Source organism: Somniosus microcephalus, chromosome 2, assembly GCF_052327205.1.
Source record: "Somniosus microcephalus isolate GS21.2 chromosome 2, FLI_Smic_1.0, whole genome shotgun sequence".
In the NCBI taxonomy this organism is placed as follows: Eukaryota; Metazoa; Chordata; class Chondrichthyes; order Squaliformes; family Somniosidae; genus Somniosus; species Somniosus microcephalus.
The window spans coordinates 368,898,265-368,915,326 of record NC_140988.1 but is presented as its reverse complement, the minus strand read 5'-3'; the positions used below and the strand labels follow the sequence as shown (position 1 = coordinate 368,915,326).

The following is a 17,062-nucleotide window of genomic DNA, read 5'->3' as shown; positions in this document are numbered from 1 at the left end:
TGCTTCCCCTTGGTAACTTAAGGGTAGATTTTCCCGAAGCTGTCGGGAAGAAGGCGGGACTTCCCCTTTCGGGTTTTTGACCTGCCTACTTCGACGTCCGGCCAATACGCGCGATTTTCCTTTGATTGACCTTGTTGAGCCCGCCCAGCGGGCTCAGCAGGCCAATTAAGGGCCACCCGGCAACAGGTGACGTCACAGACTGCAATTTCATCTGTCAAGAGTTCTTGACAGATGAAATATCAGTGTTTCACAGCTGTTTGAAGCTGTGAAACACTGACACTCTGAGTTCTAACATGAGTCCCTCTGCACAGACTCAGTTAGAACTCTCACCGGCACTCAAAGCTGAAGGCTTTCACTTTTGACAGATCACAGCCATTCAGCTTTCAGTTCCGGCTGAGTGATGGACACCCGACGGCTACAGGAAGAAAGTCTGTTAAGGTAAGTACAGGTAAGTAAAAGTTCTTTACACACTTTAGACACACCAAACACACTTACCTTTACACTCATGCACCCATCACTCACCTGAGCACCGACATCGCAACCCCTCCAAGTCCTTCAATCCGACGGCCCGCCTGCTCTAACCTGGCGTGGTTTGGAGCCATCGGGAAACCCACACGAAACCCTTCAAAATAGGGATTAGGCTAAAAACTGCCTGTTAACTACCTGCTAACAGGCAGTTAATTGGCACTAATCCCTTCCCGCCTGGTTTCGGCGGGTCCCAGTGCGGGGTGGGTGCCCGCTGCCCCTGAAACTTACGTGGGGCGGGATGGTGTCGGGACCCCCAAATTCGGGATTTCCCTCCCCCACACACGCCTGAAACCCCGCCTGACGGCTCCACGAAAATCTAGCCCTTATTCTACAATTTTAATCTCATTTGGGTGCGAAAATTCCACCTGACCTCCCCACTTACTCCTAACCAGAGTCCGGTAGAGTAGTGGTTATGTTACATGAGAACATAAGAACTTAAGATTTAGAAGCAGGAGTAGGCCATTCGGCCCCTCGAGCCTGCTCCTCCATTCAATAAGATCATGGCTGATCATCGAACTCAACTCCATTTTCCCGCCCGATCCCCATATCCCTTGGTTCCACTAGAGTTCAAAAATCTATCGATCGCAGCTTTGAATATACTCAACATCCACATGGGGTAGAGAATTCCAAAGATTCAGAACCCTCTGAGTGAAGAAATTCCTCCTCATCTCAGTCCTAAATGGCCGACCCCATATTCGTTCGCAGGATGTGGACGTCACTGGCAGGGCCAGCATTTATTGCCCATCCCTAATTGTCCTTGGGAAGGTAGTGGTCAGCTGCCTTCTTGAACTGGTGCAGTCCTTGTGGTGAAGGTACTCCCACAGTGCTGACTTTGTCATAGCGGTTTGCTACTACTGAGTAACTTGCTAGGCCATTTCAGGGGGCAGTTAAGAGTCAACCACATTGCTATGGGTCTGGAGTCACATATAGGCCAGACCAGGTAAGGACAGCAGATTTCCTTCCCTACAGGACATTAGTGAACTCGATGGGATTTTTCCAACAAGCTTTTTAATTCCAAATTTATATAATTAACTGAATTTAAATTCCCCAGCTGCCGTGAGGGGTTTTGAATTCAGGTCTACATGGATTATTAGTCCAGGCCTCTGGATTACTAGCCCAGTAACATAACCATTATGTAACCATACCCTATTTCTCCTCATCACAGTCCAAAATGGCCGACCCCATATCCTGAGACTCTGCCCCCTAGTTCTAGACTCTCCAGCCAGGGGAAACAACCTCTCAGCATCTACCCTGTCAATCCCCCTCAGAATCTTATGTTTCAATGAGATCACCTCTCCTTCTTCTAAACTCCAGTTACTGCACTCATAATCCAGAGGCCTGGACTCATAATCCATGCGAGATGTGAGTTCAAATCTCACCATGAAAATTTGAAATCAGTTTAAAAACAAAATATGGAAATAAAAAGTGTCTGTCATAAATCTCATCATCGAGAAACTACCTATGAAATAACACTGGACGGCCAGCTGGTGGCGCCGTCCAAGGAGTATAAATACTCGGGCGTTGGCCCCAGCTTCCCAGGGACATTTTGTAAAGACAAGGAGCTAGTGAAGTACAACTAGACCTCCATGTTCTGAAATAAGTTGATTAAAGCCTTGCTTTATACTCAAACCAAGTGTGTAGTGAGTTTTATTACGTCAGTGTCCATGAAACCCTTGGATTGTAATAAAAATCCCAAAAAGTTCGCTAATGTCCTTTGGGGAAGGAAACTTGCTGTCCTTACCTTGCTGGTCATCTTCTAAAATTCTATAGACTCTGGCACAGTTCCCATGGATTGGAGGGTAGCTAATGTAACCCCACTATTTAAAAAAGGTGGTGGAGAGAAAATGGGGAATTATAGACCGGTAAGCCTGACATCGGTAGTGGGGAAAATGCTAGAGTCCATTATAAAAGATGTAATAGCAGAGCACTTGGAAAACAGTGACAGGATCGGACAAAGTCAACATGGATTTACAAAAGGTAAATCATGCTTGACTAATCCACTGGAATTGTTTGAGGATGTAACTGGTAGAATAGATAAGGGAGAACCAGTGGATGTGGTGTATTTGGATTTTCAGAAGGCTTTCGATAAGGTCCCGCATAAGAGATTAGTGTGCAAAGTTAAAGCACATGGGATTGGGGGTAAGGTACTGACTTGGATAGAGAACTGGTTGGCAGACAGGAAGCAAAGAGTTGGAATAAACGGGTCTTTTTCCGAGTAGCAGGCAGTGACTAGTGGGGTACCGCAGGGATCGATGCTAGGACCCCAGCTATTCACAATATATATTAATGATCTAGATGAGGGAACTAGATGTAATATCTCCAAGTTTGTAGACGACACAAATCTGGGTGGACGTGTGTGCTCTGAGGAGGATGCAGGGAAACTTCATTATGATTTGGACAGGTTGGGTGATTGGGCAGATGCATGGCAGATGTAGTATAATGTGGATAAATGCGAGGTTATCCACTTTGGTGGCAAAAACAGGAAGGCAGATTATTATCTGAATGGCAATAGATTGGGAGAAGGGGAAGTGCAATGAGACCTGGGTGTCCTTGTGCACCAGTCGCTGAAGGTAAGCATGCAGGTACAGCAGGCGGTTAAGAAGGTAAATGGTATGTTGGCCTTCATAGCAAGAGGATTCGAGTACAGGAACAAGGATGTCTTGCTGCAGTTGTACAGGGCCTTGGTGAGACCGCACCTTGAGTATTGTGTGCAGTTTTGGTCGCCTTATCTGAGGAAGGATGTTCTTGCCATGGAGGGAGTGCAGCGAAGATTCACCAGGCTGATACCTGGGATGGCAGGAATGATGTACGAGGAGAGATTGTGTCGATTGGGCTTATACTCACTGGAGTTTAGAAGATTGAGAGGGGATCTCATTGAAACTTATAAAATTCTAACAGGACTAGACAGACTAGATGCAGGAAGGATGTTCCCGATGGCGGGGGAGTCCAGAACCAGGGGTCACAGTGAAGGCAGCTCACCACCACCTTCTCACGGGCAATTAGGGATGGGCAATAAATGCTGGCCTTGCCAGCAACGGCCACATCCCGAGAATGGTTTTTAAAAAATTACAGCATTGGGGAAAGATGGTAAACTGTCTTGAAAAATTTCACAGTTGTTGAGCAACCTCAACAGATTAATTATATTTAGAACACCTTTTGGTTTATGAGGCGAGTGAATCTGTAAAAGGGAATAATATGTACATTTGGATTTTTAATCTCTTTTAAATCCAGCCAAAAACCAGCATAAAAGGATCCCATGTCTTTCATCTTTCTGTTATGGAATGGCCTCAACAGAGGAAACAGGGAGATGGCATGAACTGCAGATTCACCACCTCATCTTCTATCAGTCGAGGCCCCATTTTACAAGTGTTTCATGATTTCAAACATTTCAGGAAATCAGCCCTTTAAAGTCCTCCGTAGAATTTACAGCACAGAAACAGGCCATTCGGCCCCACTGGTCTGTGTCGGTGTTTATGCTCCACACGAGCCTGCTCCCACGCTTCTCATTTAAACAAGGTTCAATACAGGCTGAACATAAGTTCTCTTTTCAATCCTATCCCTCTCGAAATGAAACCCAATGTTTTGTTTGCTTTTTCATGACTTTATTCCCCTGCATGGCTACTTTAACTGATTTGTGTATCTGTATCCCCAGATTCCTCTGCTCCTCCACCCCAGTTAGACACTTAGGCCTAGAAATTCATTAAGGCGCTGCCAGCTTTGCGGCCAGTTACCGCCTAAAGAGGGCTTCTGCGCCAAAAAGGAGTTTGCGCTGATATTCAGCGCAGCGGTATTGGCGGCGGTAGCCGTTAGCGCTGCGCCGGCACCGATGACGTCATCGGTGTGCGCAGTGCCCCGGTTGCGACCCGAAACCGGCCCGATCCCCATATTTAGTAGCGGCCGCCTCCTCCACAGCGGCCGCAAACAGCGACCAGAAAACGGGGCCGTACTGTAGCCTTAGTGGGGCGTTTTAAAGGGGAAGGTGCGGCCGGCCGCTTTTTCGGCGGCCGCCTGCCTGCACCTCCTTCCCCGGCCTCCTCCACACCCCCCGCCCCCCCGCGGCATAGCCGGCTGCTTTCCGCGAACCCGGCACTTCTCCGTGGTGCCAGGCTCATTTGCCGGCACTCTCCAGCGGCGATCTCCCCGTTGCAGGCAGCTCCCCCTTAAGAGAAGGAGGAGGCCTGCAGTACCACAGCCTGCCGCTCCGCAGCGGCTGGCGCAGCGGCGCCAAGAGCGCTGAAATTCAGTGTCAGCGCCCCAAGCGGAGGCGGGCACACCCTGGTATAGCGCCCAGTTCCGAATTGGGGCGCAAACACTGAGTATCTGACGATCGCTAATGGCTCCCCGCCCAGCGCTAACTTTTGGGCGCGAGCGAGCTGGCCGCCCCAAAGTGAATTTCTAGGCCTTATTTTCCAAGGAGTATGTGGCCTCCTTATTTTTCCTACCAAAATGCACCACCTCACACTTATGCATATTGAAGTTAATTTGCCAATTACACGCCCACTCTGTAAGTTTACCAAGGCTTTCCTGTATTTCCTGTCGCAGTCCTCCTCTGTATTAACTATAACCCCCCAAATTGGTGTTGTCTGTAAATTTTGAAATTGTACTTCTGATTCCCGAGTCCAAGTCGTTTATGTAAATGGTGAACAACAATGGCCCCAGCACTGATCCTTGTGGAACATAAGGACGTAAGTATATCAGAATTAGGAGCAGGGAGTAGGCCATACGGCCCCTCGAGACTGCTCCGCCATTCAATAAGATCATGGCTGATCTTCAACCTCAAATCCACTTTCCTGCCCAATCTCCATATCCCTTGATTCCCCGAGAGTCCAAAAATCTATCAATCTCAGCCTTGAATATACTCAAAGACTCAGCATTCACAGTCCTCTGGGGCAGAGAATTCCAAAGATTCACAACCCTCTGAGTGAGGAAATTCCTCCTCATCTCAGTCTTAAAAGGCCAACCCCTTATCCTTGCATAGGATTATATAGGATATCCGGCAGAGAAACAGGCCATTCGGCCCAACCAGTCCATGATGGCGTTTATGCTCCACTCGAGCCTCCTGAGACTATGCCCACTTTTGGCAGTCTGAGTAACTATGTTTAACCCCTACTCTCTGTTTTCCGTTTTGTAGCCAGCTTGCTGTCCATTCTGCTACTTCTCCCCTGACTCCAACATGTTCTGACCTTGGTGATAAGGCTACTATGTGGTACCATATCCTGTCAGCTGTGGCTCAGTGGGTAGTACACTCACCTCTGAGTCAGAATGGTTCTGGGTTCAAGTCCCACTCCAGGGACTTGAGCACATAAATCTAGGCTGACACTCCCAGTGCAGTGCTGAGGGAGTGCTGTACTGCCGGAGGTGACGTCTTTCGAATGAGACGTTAAACCGAGGCCCCGTCTGTTCTCTCAGGTAAACGTAAAAGATCCCATGGTACTATTTCGAAGAAGAGCAGGGGGAGTTATCCCCGGTGTCCTGGCCAATAATTATCCCTCAGCCAACATAACAAAAACAGATTATCTGGTCATTATCACATTGCTGTTTATGGGAGCTTGCTGTGCACAGATTGGCTGCCGCGTTTCCTACATTACAACAGTACTTCATTGGCTGTAAAGTGCTTTGAGACGTCTGGTGGTCGTGAAAGGCGCTATATAAATGCAAGTCTTTCTTTCATATCAAGGGCATTTTGAAAATCCAAACATATTACATCTGCTATGTGCAGTTTTGGTCTTCTTACCTAAGAAAGGATATACTTGCCATAGAGCGAAGGTTCACCAGACTGATTCCTAGGATAGCAGGACCTGTATTCACTAGAGTTTAGAAGAATGAGAGGGGATCTCATTGAAACATATAAAATTCTGACAGGGCTAGACAGACTGGATGCAGGAAGGATGTTTCCCCTGGCTGGGAGGTCTAGAACGAGGAGTCACAGTCTCAGGATACGGGTAGGACATTTAGGACTGAGATGAGGAGAAATTTCTTCACTCAGAGGGTGGTGAACCTGTGGAATTCTCTACCACAGAAGGTTGTGGAGGCCAAGTCACTGAATATATTTAAGAAGGAGATAGATAGATTTCTAGACACAAAAGGCATCAAGGGGTATGGGGAGAGAGCGGGAATATGGTATTGAGATAGAGGATCAGCCATGATCATATTGAATGGTGGAGCAGGCTCGAAGGGCCGAATGGCCGACTCCTGTTCCTATTTTTCTATGTTTTCTACTACATTACCCTTATCTACTCTTTCTGTTCTTCAAATAGTTTCACGAAGAAAAGGTCGCTGGTACTGAGTAAGCTGTATAGAAGGCCCATGAAAGCCCCAGCCTCTATTGCAGAACACCACTAATTTTGAAAACAACAGAGGAGGTGAGGTAAACCAAGCAATAGCAGTTTGGTGGCACCAAGTTTAGGTTTCAGAGCTATGTAGATTATAGGATGAAGGGAAGACTGAACGAGGTAAGGAATTCCATGATTTTGTGGCCCTTTGAAAGCTTGTTAAAAGTGGGAAATAGTGTGATGATTATTCTATTCACCACAGCGAAGATGGCGAGAGAAGGAAGAGTGTTTCAAGGTTATGAGGAAATAATGACTATAAAACAGAAAAAGTCAAGAAAGGCTTCAACAGAGGCTGGGAGGTAGAGGATGTAGAGAAGGATCACATTTCTTATATCCTGTTCAGCGAGCTGCTAGAAGGAACACTCTGCTTGCCAATTTTCAAGTGTGCAAATTGGTTGCCGTATTACTACATTACAAAAAGTACTTCACGGCAGTAAAGTGCTTTGGGATGTCCTAACGTCATGAAAGGCACTATATAAAAATCTTTTCTTTTCCTTCCTTTCTTTCTTTATTTCTTTTCCCTCTTCAGTTACCTCTATCAATTGTTCCATATCCTCCTCTAGTCCACCTATATTCTCGCTCCATCATCATTTGTAAACACCGATGCAAAATCTTTATTTAACACCTCTGCCATCCTCTACAACTAGACTCCCTCTTTCATACTTGAACAGCTCTACCCTCTCTTCAACTATTCTTTTACTTTTCATCTGCTTTAAAAAAAAGCCCTTACTATTTCCTTTTACATTATCTGTTGGCCTTTTGTAATTATTTCCTTTTAGCCCTTCTAATCTAGGAGCCTTAAAACCAACAGAGCGAGACTTTTAACCCATCCGTCTGGACTGGGCTTTAAGCCCAGAGATAAAAATCCAGTATCTATCCCACTGCACCAGCCAATGTTATTCATGGGGTTGAATGCAAGTCCCTAATCTATTGGGCAAGGTTAACGTTGAGTGGGAAGGACAGTTTGTCAAGAAAGCTACTGTCAAACAAATATTAAATCTCATGTTGAAATAATCAGATGAAAGTTCAGTTTCTTTGTCACTTTTATTCCTAGCATTCGGTTGACATGGCAACAGATTCTTCTCCTGTCAAGGTACATCTGAACAAGTGAAGGAAAGTACATGAAAATGCACTTTGAGCGAGGAGAAGATCTGGTGGGGCTGTGGCGCTCCCGATTGGTCAATTAACACGCTGTCAAGGCTCACATTGGAAGAATGGCCACTTGGGTAAGGTGCCGGCCTGTGGAGCTGCAACCCTTCGAGCACCTTCAGGCGAGGAGGGGAGAAAGTGGGGGCCGGGAACAGGAGGCGCTTACGGCTTAGAGCTCGGCCGTTCAGGGGTGATGTCGGGAAGCACTTCTTCACACAAAGGGTAGTGAAAATCTGGATCTCTCTCTCAGCCGTGGCTCAGTGGGTAGCACTCTCCCTCTCCTCTGAGTCAGAAGGTTGTGGATTCAAGTCCCCGCTCCAGAGGCTCGAGCACAAAAATCTAGGCTGACACTCCCAGCGCAGTACTGAGGGAGTTCTGCATTGTCTTTCGGATGAGACGTTGAACCCAGGCCCCGTCTGCCCTCTCAGGTGGATGTAAAAGATCCCGTGGCGCTATTTCGAAGAAGAGCAGGGGAGTTATCCCCAGTGTCCTGGCCAATATTTATCCCTTAATCAGCATTATAAAAACAGATTATCTGGTCATTATCACACTGCTGTTTGTGGGAGCTTGCTCTGTTGAAAATGGCTGTCGTGTTTCCTACATTACAACAGTGACTACACTTCAAGAACTACTTCATTGGCTGTAAAGCGCTTTGGGACGTCCTGAGGCCGTGAAAGGTGCTGTAGAAATGCAAGTCTTTCTTTCTTTCACTCTCAAAAAGCTGTTGAGGCTGGGGGGGTGGGTCAATTGAAACTCTGAGATCGATAGATTTTGATTAGGCAAGGGTATTAAGGGATATGGAACCAAGGCGGATAAACAGAGTTGAGATACAGATGAGCCGTGATCTGATTGAATGGCGGAACAGGTACGAGGGGCTAAATGGCCTCCTTCTGTGCTTATGTTCCTTGCAACATAAACAGTACTCAACTGATGCTCGGTAACAGCCAGACTGTGACACAAATTCCTCTGTGGCATTGAGCCAAATGAGTCTGCACTCATTCATCAAGTGTGATTCTGCTGAAAGACTGTTGATGTATTTTATTTCTTTTATGATGTGAACTTTTTTTTTTGCTACGTTTTTATGCTTTTCACATTGATGGATGTCAGTCCTGGAGAATGGGACAGTGTCTGGATCAACCACAGGTTATACTCGCTTGTAATGAATGGGTACTGTAAGGTTCGAAGTCAGGCCGCCGCTGAATGCATCGCCTATTCAGCCCCGTGGCGCTACAAAGAAGGAATGTGTTCCATCTCCACGGGAGAAGGAAGCCATGAGAAGCTAGTGTTATCAGTCAGTGATAATGTCAGAAAAGGCCACAGTGCCCTTCTTGTGAATGCCCTTCAGAACTATCCAGAGCCAACCCGCAACCAAGGCAGCAGCAGCTCTTCAGACAGAACAGACTCACACACCAGGGCACTTTGCCAGTGGAAAAAGAACACCAGAAATGTGAGGTTCATCCAAACAAAGAGATGGGCAAGGAAATACCATCAAGGCCCTTCGACCACAACCACATTCGGTCAATCGGTCAACTCGTACAACCTAAGGACAGTGCTCTTTCTCTTGTACTTAATTGTCTTAGCAATATAACCCAAAATCCTATGCGCACTATTCATCGACTCCCTAACTATGCTATCTCCTGGGAGACACAGAAAACACAGACCAAAAAAAAAACCTGCTGCAGCCAATTCAAGGAAAAGCTCTGGGGAAATTCCTCTCTGACACCCTGAAGCAAGTAAGGCAACTTCAAGAGACATGCCGATAGTTGCCCACGACTCCCTATAATCACAACTGCCTAGCAGCGACCCCTCTGTAACTAGCAATGTTTGCTTGCCCCAAGAACTTGTCAAATTCCCTTTTAACGAACTGCAGATATTCCAAACTCACCACATGTCTCGGCAGATTGATCCAGAGGGAGAGAATCTCTGAAAAGAGATACTTCCTGGCAATTAACCTAATTCTTCACCTGTGGATTTTATGAACATGACCTCCAGTCCTACCATCTCTCACCTAACTAACTGAACCGAGTCCAGTTCCTTGATTATCTTGAAGATCTCAATCAGATCCTCTCTAAATCTACATTTATCTAAAGTAAATAATCCTAAATCTTGGACCCTGTAATCACAACAAAGGGCACCAAGATTTGGTATCATCCCAGTCTCCAGAGACTGACGTCCTTCACTGTTTGCGGGGGCCAAAAATTCAACCAAACCTAAGTGCAGATGTACCAGAGCTTTATATAACCTAAAGTAGGGGTGACCTAGTTGAGGTCTTTAAAATCATGAAAGGCTTTGATAGAGTGGACACAGAGAGAGTGTTTCCACTTGTGGTTAAGAGCATAACTGGAAGCCATCGATATAAGATAGTCACCAAGGAATCCAATAGGGAACTCAGAAGAAATTTCTTTACCCAGAGAGTGGTGAGAATGTGGAACTCGCTACCACAGGGAGTGGTTGAGGCGAATAGTCATAAGGTCAGAAGTGGGGATGTTCGCTGATGATTGCACACTGTTCAGCACCATTTGAGACTCGTCAGATACTGATGCAGTCCGTGTCCATATGCAGCAAGACCTGGACAACATTCAGACTTGGGCTGACAAGTGGCAAGTAACATTCGCACCACACAAGTGCCAGGCAATGACCATCTCCAACAAGCGAGACTCTAACCATCTCCCCTTGACATTCAATGGCATTACCATCGCTGAATCCCCCACTATCAACATCCTGGGGGTTACCATTGATCAGAAACTGAACTGGACCAGCCATATAAATACTGTGGCTACAAGAGCAGGCCAGAGGATGGGGATTCTGCAGCGAGTGTCTCACCTCCTGACTCCCCAAAGCCTTTCCGCCATCTACAAGGCACAAGTCAGGAGTGTGATGGAATACTCTCCACTTGCCTGGATGAGTGCAGCTCCAACAACACTCAAGAAGCTCGACACCATTCAGGATAAAGCAGCCCGCTTGATTGGCACTCCATCCACCACCTTCAACATTCACTCCCTCCACCACCGGCGTACTGTGGCTGCAGTGTGTACCATCTACAAGATGCACTGCAGCAACTCGCCAAAGCTCCTTCAACAGCACCTTCCAAACCCGCGACCTCTACCACTTAGAAGGACAAGGGCAGCAGACGCATGGGAACATCACCACCTACAAGTTCCCCTCCAAGCCACACACCATCCTGACTTGGACCTGTATCACCGTTCCGTCACTGTCGCTGGGCCAAAATCCTGGAACTCCCTTCCTAACAGCATTGTGGGTGTACCTACACCATATGGACTGCAGCGGTTCAAGAAGGCAGCTCACCACCATCGTCTCAAGGGCAATTAGGGATGGGCACTAAATGCAGGCCTAGCCAGCGACGCCCACATCCCATCAATGAATTTAAAAAAAGATGCATTTAAGGGGTGGTTAGATAAGCACATGAGGGAGAAGGGAATAGAGAGTTATGTTGATAGAGTTAGATGAGAAACGATGGGAGGAGGCCTGAGTAGTTCATAAATGCCGACATGGACTGGTTGGGCTGAAAGGCCTGTTTCTGTGCCGTATCTATATATATAAACCGGTATGTCTCTCTGTCTGTCTCTCTGTCTTTCTGTCTGTCTGGCTATACAATCAAAAGTGAGTGTACCTATAATGCGCTATCAACAACACCAAAGACTACGAGATGGACTTATATGAAGTAGGCTTTTATTGACTAAGAACTGGAGCATGCCTCTGCAAGTGAATCCATCCTAAGAGCTCCCGGGGAAGGGTGGTGAGTCACCTTTGTACCCGGGCTTAGGGGTGGAGCCAGGGGTGGAGACATGCCCGGACTTGTACAGAGTTAACAGTGGTTTACCACACAGACATGTATAGGGTTAACAGTGGTTTACCACATTCACCCCTCGTTTAAAAAAGAGTCCGGCGGGGTGAAGTGTTTCAAAAGTTCGTATACGAAAGTCTCTCCGGGGGTCTTGTCTGCCGTAATGATCTTCGTGGTGCCGGTTGCGGCGGTTCTTTGCCCGCGGCCGCTTCTCGCGTGGGACGGAGCACTGGCGTGTCGTCCTCTCGGGGTAGGGATGGCACCGGCATGTCGTCAGTTCGTGGTAGACACCCCGGTGGTGCGTCGTGGGTAGTGGTGGTGGGTGGAGGTAGTGGATGGTGATCGATGGTGTTTCGCGTGGTACCTGAGGGTGCGAGGTCTCGAATTGAGACTGTGTCCTCCCGCCCGTCAGGATACGCCACGTAGGCGTACTGTGGGTTGGCGTGGAGGAGGTGAACTTTTTCGACCAGGGGGTCCGTCTTATGGCTCCTCACGTGTTTCCTGAGCAGGACGGGTCCCGGAGACGTCAGCCATGGCGGTAGTGATGTCCCCGAGGTGGATTTCCTGGGGAAGACGAACATCTTCTCGTGAGGGGTGGCGTTTGTGGCAGTACAGAGCAGTGATCGTATGGAGTGGAGCGCATCGGGGAGGACATCTTGCCAGCGGGAGATTGGGAGGCCCTTGGATTTTAGGGCGAGCATGGCGGTCTTCCACACCGTTGCGTTCTCCCTCTCTACCTGTCCGTTACCCCGGGGGTTGTAGCTGGTAGTCCTGCTCGTGGCTATGCCCTTCTCGAGCAGGTACTGGCGCAGCTTGTCGCTCATGAACGACGAGCCCCTGTCGCTGTGGATGTAATTGGGGAAGCCAAATATGGCAAACAGGTCGTTGAGGCACCTGATGACTGTGGCGCTGGTCATGTCCGGGCAGGGGATGGCGAAGGGGAAACGGGAGTACTCGTCAATAATATTGAGGAAGTACGTGTTGCGGTCAGAGGAGGGAAGGGGCCCCTTGAAATCGACGCTGAGACGTTCGAAGGGGCGGGTGGCTTTAATCAGGTGTGCCCTGTCTGGCCTATAAAAATGCGGTTTGCATTCGGCGCAGACCTGGCAGTTCCTGGTTATGGTCCTGACCTCCTCGATGGAGTAAGGCAGGTTGCGAGCTTTAATAAAGTGGAAGAACCTGGTGACCCCCGGGTGGCAGAGATCATTGTGGAGGGTCCGTAGCCTATCGACTTGTGCGTTGGCACATGTCCCACGGGATAGGGTGTCTGGGGGCTCATTAAGTTTCCCGGGCCGGTATAAGATATCGTAGTTGTAGGTGGATAACTCGATCCTCCACCGCAATATCTTATCATTTTTGATTTTCCCCCTTTGTCTGTTGTTAAACATAAATGCTACTGACCGTTGGTCAGTGAGCAGGGTGAAACGTTTACCGGCCAGGTAATGCCTCCAGTGCTGTACAGCCTCCACTATCGCCTGGGCCTCCTTCTCGACTGAGGAGTGTCGAATTTCGGGGCCCTGGAGGGTCCGTGAAAAGAAGGCCACGGGTCTCCCCGCCTGGTTAAGGGTTGCGGCTAGGGCGAAGTCGGATGCATCGCTCTCCACTTGGAAAGGGATGGACTCATCCACTGCGTGCATTGTGGCCTTCGCAATGTCCTCTTTTATGAGGGTGAAGGCCGCACGGGCCTCTGCCGTCAGGGGGAAGGAGGTTGACTTGATGAGGGGCCGGGCTTTGTCCGCATAGTTGGGCACCCACTGGGCGTAGTAAGAGAAGAACCCTAGGCATCTCTTCAGGGTTTTTAGGCAGTTGGGGGGGGGGATAGTTCCAGGAGGGGGCGCATTCGGTCGGGGTCGGGGCCGATGACTCCGTTTTCCACCACGCAGCCAAGAATAGCGAGGCGCGCGGTGCGGAACATACATTTTTCTCTGTTGTATGTCAGATTCAGCCGTTGGGCCGTACGGAGGAATTTTTCTAGGTTGGCGTCGTGGTCCTGCCGGTCATGGCCGCAGATGGTGACGTTGTCTAGATAGGGGAAGGTGGCCTGCAGCGCGTTCTGGTCAACCATCCTGTCCATCTCCCTTTGGAAGACCGAGACCCCGTTGGTGACGCCGAAGGGGACTCGGAGGAAGTGGTAGAGGCGACCGTCAGCCTCGAAGGCCGTGTACTGGCGGTCCTCAGGCCTGATGGGGAGCTGGTGGCATGCCGACTTCAGATCAATCGTCGAGAATACCCGGTATTGTGCTATCTGGTTGACCATGTCAGATATGCGGGGAAGTGGGTATGCGTCTAATTGCGTGTATCGATTGATCGTCTGGCTGTAATCAATAACCAGGCGCTGTTTTTCGCCGGTCTTTACTACCACCACTTGGGCTCGCCATGGGCTGGTGCTGCAATCGATAATGCCTTCCCTCAGGAGTCTTTCTACTTCTGATTTAATAAAGCTCCTATCCCCGGCACTGTACCGCCTGCTTTTCATAGCAATTGGCTTGCAGTCTTTGGCGAGGTTAGCGAACAACGGGGGGGGGTTTGACCTTCAGGGTGGACAGGCTGCATACTTTGCGCGGTGCCGTGTTTAAATTCTGCCGGCTGCAGACTGTAAGTGGGGGCAGGGGCCCGCCATATGCCATCGTGGCGCTCTCCAGATGGCACTGGAAGTCTAATCCTAGCAGTACGGGAGCGCAGAGCTGTGGCAGGACGAGGAATTTAAACTCTCTGTACTCCACACTGTTCACTGTCAGAGTCGCTACACAGTAGCCGCCGACGTCCGCCTTATGGGACTTTGAGGCCATAAAGACCTGGTGGCGTGTGTGCATAACTGATAGGGAGTAGCGTCGCACCGTGTCGGGCTGGATGAAGCTCTCCGTGCTTCCGCAGTCGAAAAGGCAATTTGTGGCATGGCCATTTACCTTTACGTTCATCATGGACCTGGCTAGTTGATGGGGCCTAGATTGGTCCAGGGTGATGGAGGCCATCGTCGAGGTCGGTGGGTCGCTGTAGTATTCGCCCGAGCCGGGGGCCTGGTCCCGGAATGGTGTCCAAGATGGCGGCTCCCCCTCGGCTGGTGGTGCCCAAAATGGCGGCCCGCACGGCTCACACGTGATTGGTGGGGTCCAAAATGGCGGCCTGTATGGTTCACACGCGGCGCTGCTGGAATTGGGGGTCGATTTCGCCCTGCACACTCTCGCGTAGTGGCCTTTCTTGCCGCATTTGGAGCAGGTCGCATCCTTTGCTGGGCATTGCTGTCTGGGGTGCTTGGCCTGGCCGCAGAAGTAGCATTTCTGGCCTCTGGTCATTGCAGCTGTAGTTGGGCTGCTGGCGGCTTGTGGCCTTACCGGGTCCCAAGATGGCTGCTCCCGTGGCATCCACGTGGCCATCCGGTCAGGGGGGTAGGCGTCCATGTTCTGGAGGGCCACGTCTAGCGAGTTTGCTAGGGCCACCGTCTTCTGCAGGTCGAGCCCCCTCTGCTCCAGCAGCCTCTGCCGAGTATAGTTGGACCTGATGCCGGCTACGTAGGCGTCTCGGATCAGGTCTTCCGTGCATTCCTTGGCCGTCACCGCTTTGCAATTACAGTCCCGGCCGAGGACTCTCAGTGCCAGTAAATATTCGGCGCCCGATTCCCCGGGGCGCTGTTTTCGGGTAGCCAGGAGGTGTCTGGCGTAGACCTCGTTAACAGGCCTCACGTATTGTTCCTTTAGCGTCGCGATGGCGGCCGCGTAAGTAGTGGCATCTCGGATGATCGAGTAGACTCGGTGGCTCACCCGTGAGTTCAAGACAAGCCGTTTCGCGTCATCTGTAGTGACGGTAGTGCTGGAGGCCTCCAGGAAGGCTTCGAAACAGCTCAGCCAGTGTTCAAAGTTATTGGCTGCATCTGCTGCTTGAGGATCCAGGTCTAAACGTTCCGGCTTCAAGATTTGCTCCATGTCGAAAATTAGTCAATAAAATTGATGCACTATCAACAACACCAAAGACTACGAGGTGGACTTATATGAAGTAGGCTTTTATTGACTAAGAACTGGAGCATGCCTCTGCTAGTGAATCCATCCTAAGAGCTCCCGGGGGAAGGGTGGTGAGTCACCTTTATACCCGGGCTTAGGGGTGGAGCCAGGGGTGGAGACATGCCCGGACTTGTACAGAGTTAACAGTGGTTTACCACACAGACATGTACAGGGTTAACAGTGGTTTACCACAACCTACACGTATGTTATATCGAAAGAAACCTTATCGGTAGGGGACTCTCGTAGGCATATTTACTTTCTCGTCAGACAAAAATTGTTTGGACAGTATACAAAAAACGTTCAAAAATCCTCAAAAATCCACTCATTAGCGGTTGACCAATCCTACCTTTCCCTGATGCTTCGGCATCTTTGGCTGGTGACTGATCTTCAGAAACCTATCTTGATCTATTTCCTTTAGTGATACGCTGTATCATACAGCCCTACCTGGAGTTTCCTAATGCCAATGTCTTTACCTCTGACCCTCTCCCTGTCCAGGGTGGGAGCCCCTGAAAAACTATCCCTTGCTGTTTGTAATTGAATACGACATCCCAATCAACTAACGTGCAAACATTTGCTGGGCTGTTTTTAAAGGAACCTCCATTTGCTCACATTATCAGCAGATGCCTGTCCTGTGCATAGCAACCTCCCAGAAATAGAAATTAAATAAACAGCCAGATAATCTGTTTTAGGTGTTGATTGAGGGATAAATGTTGGCTAGGATACCAGGAGAACTCCCCTGCTCTTATGCAAAATAGTGCCGTGGGATCTTCTGCATCCATTGAGAGGGCAGACTTGGTTTAATGTCTCATCCAAAAGGATTTAAATCCACAGCATTTTGACTCAGAGGCAAGAGTGCGATAAACTGAGCCACGGTTGACACTTGGCATTAGACAAAGGCTGTAATTATTTGCAACACCAAAGTTCTGATTGGTCCCGTTGGAGGACAAGACCAGTTTTCTGATTGGTCCCCTTGGAGGACAAGATACACCCAGCAGTTTGGCTGGAATGTATAATTAGATCCTGCCTGCTTGAGTAATCAAAATCTTTGCAATGTGTAATTTGAACCTTTCATTGTGACAGCCATGGTGCAGAGCTCACAGTGCTAACACTACTGCTTTCAGAGAACAGACAGGGCTCACCATCTCGAGTTAGGAGCACTCACACTGCTGAGTTCAGATAGGAAGGGGCGAGGCCTTGGAGGGGTTTTAACATGAGGATGAGAATTTTAAAATCAAGGTGTTGGTGGACAAAGT

The 17,062-nt window shown here is 49.0% G+C and overlaps 1 protein-coding gene across 1 annotated transcript in view; it reads right to left on the bottom strand.

The window, feature by feature from the left end:
• Nucleotides 1-17,062, bottom strand: part of LOC147123754 (dedicator of cytokinesis protein 2-like) — a 1,461,504-nt gene that overhangs the window by 934,447 nt on the left and 509,995 nt on the right. The gene's annotated exons all lie outside the window — the stretch shown is intronic.